This window comes from Myotis brandtii, unplaced genomic scaffold (genome assembly GCF_000412655.1).
Source record: "Myotis brandtii unplaced genomic scaffold, ASM41265v1 scaffold48, whole genome shotgun sequence".
Taxonomy (NCBI): Eukaryota; Metazoa; Chordata; class Mammalia; order Chiroptera; family Vespertilionidae; genus Myotis; species Myotis brandtii.
The window spans coordinates 620,978-629,133 of NW_005368341.1; positions in this window are offsets into that span (position 1 = coordinate 620,978).

Here is an 8,156-nt window from a genome sequence, read left to right on the forward strand (position 1 = left end):
TCCAGGCAGCCCCGCCCACCTGGCAGCCCTGGGGAGTTAACTCCCTCGTTAAACGGGTTAGAAAAAAAAGAAAAGAAAGAAAAACTTTATTAGCCTGCACCAGAAGCAACAAAAGACCCAGAATTTGCACAGTCCAAGACCGATTGCCTGAGACAATAGGGAAAGCAACGACCCGGATACAGCTCGGAAGACAAGGAAGTAGAAACACACGGCAGAGCAAGCCCTTAATGCAGCAGAAGCCCAGGGCGCCTGCGCCAAACTCGTCCCCGCTCTTCCTCCCCGAGCGGAGCCGAATGGAGCCGAACGGAGCCGAACAGAGCCCGGAGCGGCCGAGCGCAGGGCGGTAGTGTCGGCGAGAACTTAGAACCCGCCCAGATCCTGAGTGGCCCCGCCCACAAACCCCCGAGGCTCCACCTACAGTCCAAATCTGTAGGGGCCCATTTTTGTTTCTGGTTTTTCTTTTTTAAGGATTTACTCAGAATACGATTTCCACAAAGGGACGTTTGCTAACAAGTTACTGTCAAAAAACAATACCATCTCTTCCACTTCTTCTTCCATAAATTGCATCCCTTAAAATATCTTGGAATACTGGGAAATTTTATTTCCTGGAAGCGGGTGATGTGAGAATAGCATTAGACCTTGTTTGCTGCTTTGATCATGACACCTCTAACAGAGGGAAAAGCATTCATTTAATTATATTGACTATTGTTAGAACGATTGTACTTCGGACAGACATCTCCGCATAAATAAAATATACACAGTATTTAATTCTGCTGAGAAAAAGAGATAATAAACCTAGGGGAAATATTTCCTCTCACAAGTATATTATGCATTAACTTATGATGTATGTCCAATGAATGTAAAATAGTGCCTTGCATCCAGTTAGAGAATGTATTTATTAAAGTGAAATTTTAATACTAGTAAATTCACCACTAGTATAAAAACATGAGGACAGTATGTACAACCAGACAAGGCAGTCAGTCTTCTGTCAATGGATGGTCATTGGTGCCAATTCAATCCCAACAGGAATCCCCAGTTTGGGGTGCAGTGAAGAAAGACATTTTATTCAGTGCAAACAGCTCAATGGTGATACAGCACAGCTGTGAAACAGCCTGATAGTGTACAGCTCAATTACAAAGCAGCATAGCACAGCACAGCCGGGAGGCAGCCCCTGGGGCCAGGCCCATCTCTGGCTAGACAGCTCTGCTCCTGGTTTGCTCCTCTCTGCTCCAGTGAGACATCTTCGTGACATCTTTGGTGTTTGAGCTCAGCCAGGGAAACACTGTCTACAGTCTCCGGTGGAAAGGGAAAGTGCACTTGCTCAGTGAGAGGAGAGCTGCTGACATATAGACAGAAGTCCCCACCCGTGGGACTTTTGCAAATGAGGGCTCCAAATCTTCACAGTTTGATTGGCCCAAAAAAAGCATTGTCCTGATTGGTCAAAATGAAGCTTCTCTGATTGGTCAGTGAAGAATCTGATGGGGGATATAGATGTACAGTGGATTGGATGTGGAAAGCCTCAGTCCTATTGATTGAAATACTATTTCAGGAACTCCTTTATAAGGGCTGACTCATATGGCAGGAACACGAAGCAGGCAGGCAGTTCAGTGCAGGCTTCTCCCTGAAGTGTGGTTTGCACAGAGGCCCCTATTTAGAAGTGGGCTGCTTGGCTCTGCTTTTAAATTTGAGCCCAGTTCGCTACTGGAACCCTTTACTATGGGTATCTTCTTAGGTGTCTACACCTTCAACAGTTACAAATGCCACGCTTATTTACATACAGGTTAGCTACTTTTAAAAACAATATTAAAATGTTAGAATCTGAGCAGTATTCATACTTTTAAAAATGTTTATATGTCAAGGCTAGAAAAATACTTGCATGAAACTGGTACAGTTCATTGGTTTATTCTACAAGTATACATTAATAATGTGGCAATGTTTGTAACATGGGAAAATACAGTGTTATGAAAGACCATAAATTAAATATGTAGGAATCTATATATATAAAAGCCTAAGCAACCATTCGACCATTCAGCTGTTCAACCAGTAGCTATTTGTGCACCGGTGTGGTCCCTTGGCCTGGCCAGCGGGTATCGGGCCAAAACCAGCAGTCCAACATCCTGAGGGGTCCTGGATTGCGAGAGGGCGCAGGCCAGGCCAAGGGACCCCACCAGTGCATGAATCCGTGCACCAGGCCTCTAGTCAAATAATATAATGCAACAGTGGAGCTTACTTTTAAAGAAATGTGTTTAATGCTTTTTATAAACTGGAATTAAATTATATAACATTAAATTTGAAAAGTAGTCCATATTTATGTGGTACAATGTATGGGAGGATTACAGAGAGGTTAGGCTTTCTGTGAGACAGTTGTCTTTTCTTTTTCCAGAGCTTAGGATAGAGCTGAGGATATAAACCAGTCAATAAACAGTTGCTGTATATTGTGAAAAGGGCTGCCAGAGAGAAAGTACACATGCATACAGGAGAGAAGGCACTCAGGGAAGGCTTCCTGGAGAAAGTTCTATTTAGATCCAGACATAAAGTGTCTGAACTTGCCTGGAAAAGAGAAGAAAGGAGACAAAGGTGTTTCAGACCATGGACAGGACATGAGCAAATGCCCAGGTCTAAGACAGCATGACTAGTCAGATTCCTCAAAAGTTGGACTTCCTCTAATGCCCTCAGGACATTGCTCCACAACAGTACTTGTAACAATTATTATTATTTTATCCTTACCCAAGGATATCTGATTGATTTTAGAGAGAGAGGAATGGAGAGGGAAAGGGAGAGAGAGAGAGAGAGAAACATCCATGTAAGAGAAAAACATTGATTGGTTGCTTCCTGAACCCACCCTGACTGGGGATCATGCCCTGACTGGGAATTGAAACTGTGACCTTCCGGAGCACTGAAGGATGCTCCAACCAACTTAGCCACACCAGCCAGGGCTCTTAGGAGGTAAAGAGATAGGGTGCTTGGGGGAAGTCAAATAAAAGAAATGAAAACAAAAATTGAATTGTCTTACCTGGTTTGAGGGAGAAGATGGAGATCCTGATTAATTTTTTTAAGCATCCAGGAAAGTGCAAATCAGTTTATTGTAAGTGTAAGGATAAAGAGATCCAAAGACATTGAAGCATGCAACAGAGTGCGCAGGCCAGGCTGAGGAACCCCTCTATCCCACCCCCACCCCCCGCACGAATTTTGTGCACTGGGCCTCTAGTAAACCATAAAGGAGAGACTTCTCATGTGCATTCTCCCTATACCACCAACCTTCTTTTCCCACCCACCACAACCATCAGAGCAAGGATATCTATAAACAGAACTTGCATTCATGTCTACCAGGTGAACAGGGCTTCTTATTTAGGCAAGGTATATAAATTCTGGCTACCAATACCACACAATCTATGTATACAGACATATAGGCAACTGAGAATCATTAAATATTTGAGAAAAACTAACAACATGAGAAGAACTAAATTTTTAAAGACCTTTAAAACAATTATATGATTCAGATATATCAGTTCTCCTATGTACATCATGAGATTTAGAAGGTGAAAGGGAGAGAGAGACCTTCTCTGAGCTGTAGGAGCAGCAAAGAAAGCTGCATTATCTATGAGAATAGAATCTACCTTCTAGCTTCTACCTTAAAAGGTATAAGGTCATGGTGGATGGTGGAGGAGCAGTTCTGGAAAAGGTCAGCAGCAATAGCTGCACTCGATTTCTGACTTCTAGATCACAGCTACATTGTATGATCTTGAAACTAAAAGTCTCATTATAGTCCTGACTTTTACTCCTCCAGCCTTTCAAACGCTCTTGTATACACCAAAATTTCTTTTCAATATAAACTACCCAGAGGAATTTCTATTTCCTCTATTAAACTATTTTCTGATACAGTATTTGGTACAGAAAGGTGTTCATAAAATAAAACCTCAACGGTAGAAATTTAAGATTTATTGTTTGACTCGGTGTTGGTCAAAAGAGTGATAACTTCATTACCAATGGAAAATAAAATATTGGTAGTTGAAGGCATACGATGGTAAAACATTTATTTATATAGTCACATGTAATCACCTGGAATGAGGTGCCTGTTGAAGGCAAGCCTTTGGTAACAAGTGTTTGATAGAATATTAAACTGGAAATAAGAAATACTGAGCAAAGCTAGAGCCAGTAGCTAGCCAAACAGCTGTCATTTATGATCCCTAAAGGATATCTTTTGCAGAAAGTTCATGGCTCATTTGATCTCTCACTGTAATTAATATTTTCAGAGATTTTCAAGAGGAAACAATATTTATGAAGTAAGAAAAGGTTGTGCTGAAATTTATGAACTTCATGAGAATCTCAAATGCTCCGGTGGGGGAAAAAAAAAGACAGGTTATCTACAAAGGAAGAGGAATCAGGTTCAAATTAGAATTCCTATCTGAAACTTTGGATGGCTGGGAACTTCAGGCATCTAAACATTATTAAACTAGAGGCCCGGTGCACGAAATTCATGCCATTGACTGGTTTATAGGACCACTGGCTCCTAACTGCTCGCCTGCCTGCCTCATTGCCCCTAACCACTCTGCCTGCCTGCATGATCACCCCTAACTGCTTGAGTGCCTACCTGATCACCCCTAACTGCTCGCCTGCCTGTCTCATCACCCCTAACCACCTCTGCTTGCCTGCCTCATTGCCCATAACCACCTTTGCCTGCCTGCCTCATCACCCCTAACTGCCTCTGCCTCAGCCCCCGCTGCCAGGGCTTCGTCCGGAAGGATGTCCAGAATGACGTTTGGAAGGTTGTTCAGCTGTCCCGTCTAATTAGCATATTACGCTTTTATTATTATAGATGTTTTTTAATAATGGGTTTATTGGTAATCACCATTTTCAAGTTATATAAAATACACTGACTACAGAATTTTCTTCAAGGATTTAGGCAGTAAGGATCTACTCTAGTGTTATATAACTAAAAACTTTTCATATATATTACAAAAGAAATACTGAAAAAAAATTTTAGTTAACCAATTAAGTTTTTCATAGCTCTATATTGCACAAATGAATATCATGAAAATATTTTTTAATCTGATCTTTGTGCCCTAGCCAGTCAGTCATCTCTTTAGACATAAGAATAACTTTTTTAAAAAAAGTTACTTAGCTTGGGGTGTGTTTTTTTAACAGCTTTATTGAGATTTAATTCACATAACTTAAAACTCACCCTTCCATGTTGTAAAATTTAGTGGTTTTTAGTATATTCATAATTTGTACCACTATCACCACTATTTAATTTTAGAACATTTATATCACCCCATAAAGAAACACCATACCCGTTAGCAGTAACTCTTCCTTTTCCCTATTCCTAGCCCCTGGCAATCACTAATCTACTTGCTGTCTCTGTGGATTTGTCTATTCTAGACAGTTCATATAAATGGAATAAAAAATGAGTGGTCTTATGTGTCTGGCTTCTTTATGCTAGTGTAGTGGTTTCATGGTTCATCCACATTGTAATATAGCTTATTATTAAATTAACATTGTACTATACAATGTGATCAATATTTGTTCTGCATGAAGAAAAAACAAAAATGACAGGTGAGTACCTCAATATTTTCCATAGTAGCTATTTACTAGACAGATCTCTTAGACAAGCCAAGGTATTTTATCATGTTTCAGTGCATATGAATGGCAGTCTTGGGGGCTGAGTTTCACAAGGGGCAAATCCCAAAGAAGCAAAGCAGATGGGCAAAGACAGCATCAGTGGAACAACATCATGAAGTTTACAATATTATATGTTAGACAGACACATAAGGTTGGTTAGAGACAGGAGGTTTCATGTCATCAACTCAAAAGGCAAAAAAAGCTTTCAAATAAACAAAAATGCATAAATGATACCTTCTATTCTTTTTAACCCATCAGATCTTTAATGGCAAATCATAAGTAAACTCCCTAACATTGTTCTAAATCTAGATAACTTAGTTTTCAAAAGAAAAATGTTGGCAAATAGAGAAAAGTGAAAAATAAGTAAATGTCTAGATCAAAGGATCATCCAGAAGCGAAGACCCTTATAAATATTATCCATATCAAGACCCCCAACAAGCCTCTCTTAAGCCCTCTCAATTAATACTCCCTTGGTGCCTATAAACATGGTCATTATCCTGAGTATAACAATATTTTATATAATTTCATATAAATGGGATTTATACAGTATGTGTTGTTTTGTTTCTGGTTTCTTTGATTAATCTTTTCTTGTGAGGATCATTTATGTCATTGTGTGTAGTTGTAGTTCATTTGCATTATGGAAACACATGCTTGAATGTACCACAATTTATTTACTCATTTACCCTTGATCAACATTTTGGCTCTTTTTCTATCTTGTGCTTCAAAATTCTTCCAACCTCTACCCATTGCCCAATTCCAAAGACATCTCCCCATTTTTAGGTATTTGTTATAGCAGTACCTCACTTCTTGTACCAAAATCTGTGTTAGATTTCAAGGATTGCCACAAAAAATTACTACAAATTGGGTGGCTTAAAACAATAGGAATTTATTTCCTCACAGTTCTGGAGGTCAGAAATGTGAAATCAAGGTATCAACAGGGCACACTTCCTCCAAAGGCTCTATGGAGAATCTTTCCCTGCCTCTTCCAGTTCCTAGTGACTCCTGGTGTTCCTGGACTTTTGGTAGCTTAACCCTTTGAGTACCAGCCAATATCCTAGGAACCATGCTAAAATTGCCAAGGCATTTTTGCTGATTTTACAGCAGTTTAGGAAAAGAATTATGAATCGCAAGTAAATGAAGTTACATATTCAAAAACTTAAGGAAACCTTTACTACATTGACATATTTAGCAATATCATCATCACTAATAAAAGCAGACTTAGAACTGGACGCCATTTTGAAGCTTTGATAGCGCTCTGGGCACTTTTGGAGAAAGACAGGAGGAGTGCGATCGCACTCCCCGGCACTCTAGGGGTTAATTCCAACTCTGGGTCCTTTACATGACCTTCTTCCTGTGTGTTTATCTTTGTGTCTGCTCCTCTTCTTATAAGGATACCAGTCATTGAATTTAGAGTAATGTCACCCTAATCCAGTATGATATTATCTTAACCAATTACCTCTGCAAAGACCCTACTTCCAAATAAATTCAAATTCTGAGGTTCCAGGTGTTCATGAATTTTTCAGGGGACACTGTTCCACCCACTATATTCTTCAGTGTCTTGAAACAGAAAAACATAGTCTGCATTGTCTAAGTAATCTAGAGTGCCAGTCTTGGAGTGAAAGTCTGTGAACAGTTTTAAAATCAAGTAATTTTAAATAAAATATTTTACTAGAGCTCCACAGTTTGGGGGATCTGATATTTATTTGATAAACTGCTCTCATTAGTCTGGTTGGGATTAAAGAAAACATGAGTGGACTATTCATGTCAAGTTTAATTACGAGTTAATACTTGCTTTTTAATGTGAATTTGGAAGACTCCTTGTTTCAATGTTATGGGACAAATTTAATAGCATCAGAATTATCTATACCTTGAAGCCTTGATAGATGTTATGAATTGAATGTTTTTATTCTGCAAAAATTCATACATTGATGCCCTCACCCCCAATGTGATAGTATTTGGGTGTGGAGCCTTTCAGAGGTAATTAGGTTTAGATGAACACATGAGGGTAGAGCCCCTATTATTGGATTAGTGTCCTTATGAGTGGAAGAGAGAAAACAATGTGAGGACAGTGACAAGGCTTTCATCTGCAATCCAAGAAGAAGGTTATCATCAGGAACCAAATCTGAGGGTACCTTGATCTTGGTCTGGTGAATGCTTTTGTATCTACAGCTGTTATTAGAGACCATCAAAAGTAGTTTGCTTTCTGTTGACTAGTTACATACTTTGACTGTCATACCTGGGATACATTAACTCTGGAGCCCTCCTACAGGGTCCTTGATCATCTCTTAATTCCACAGAAAATCATGATGGTCAGTTACATTGATGGTATCATGTTGATTAGACCTAGTAAGAAAGAAGTAACCAGTACTCTTGACATATTGGTAAGATAATTGTAGGCCAACTAAATCTAATAAAAAGATCAGGTTTCTGTGGCCTCAGTGATATTTCTAGGATTCCAGTGATCTGGGACATCTACACCAATAAAAGACGAAGATGCTAATTGACCATACCTTCACTATGCCCCAAGCCACACCCAC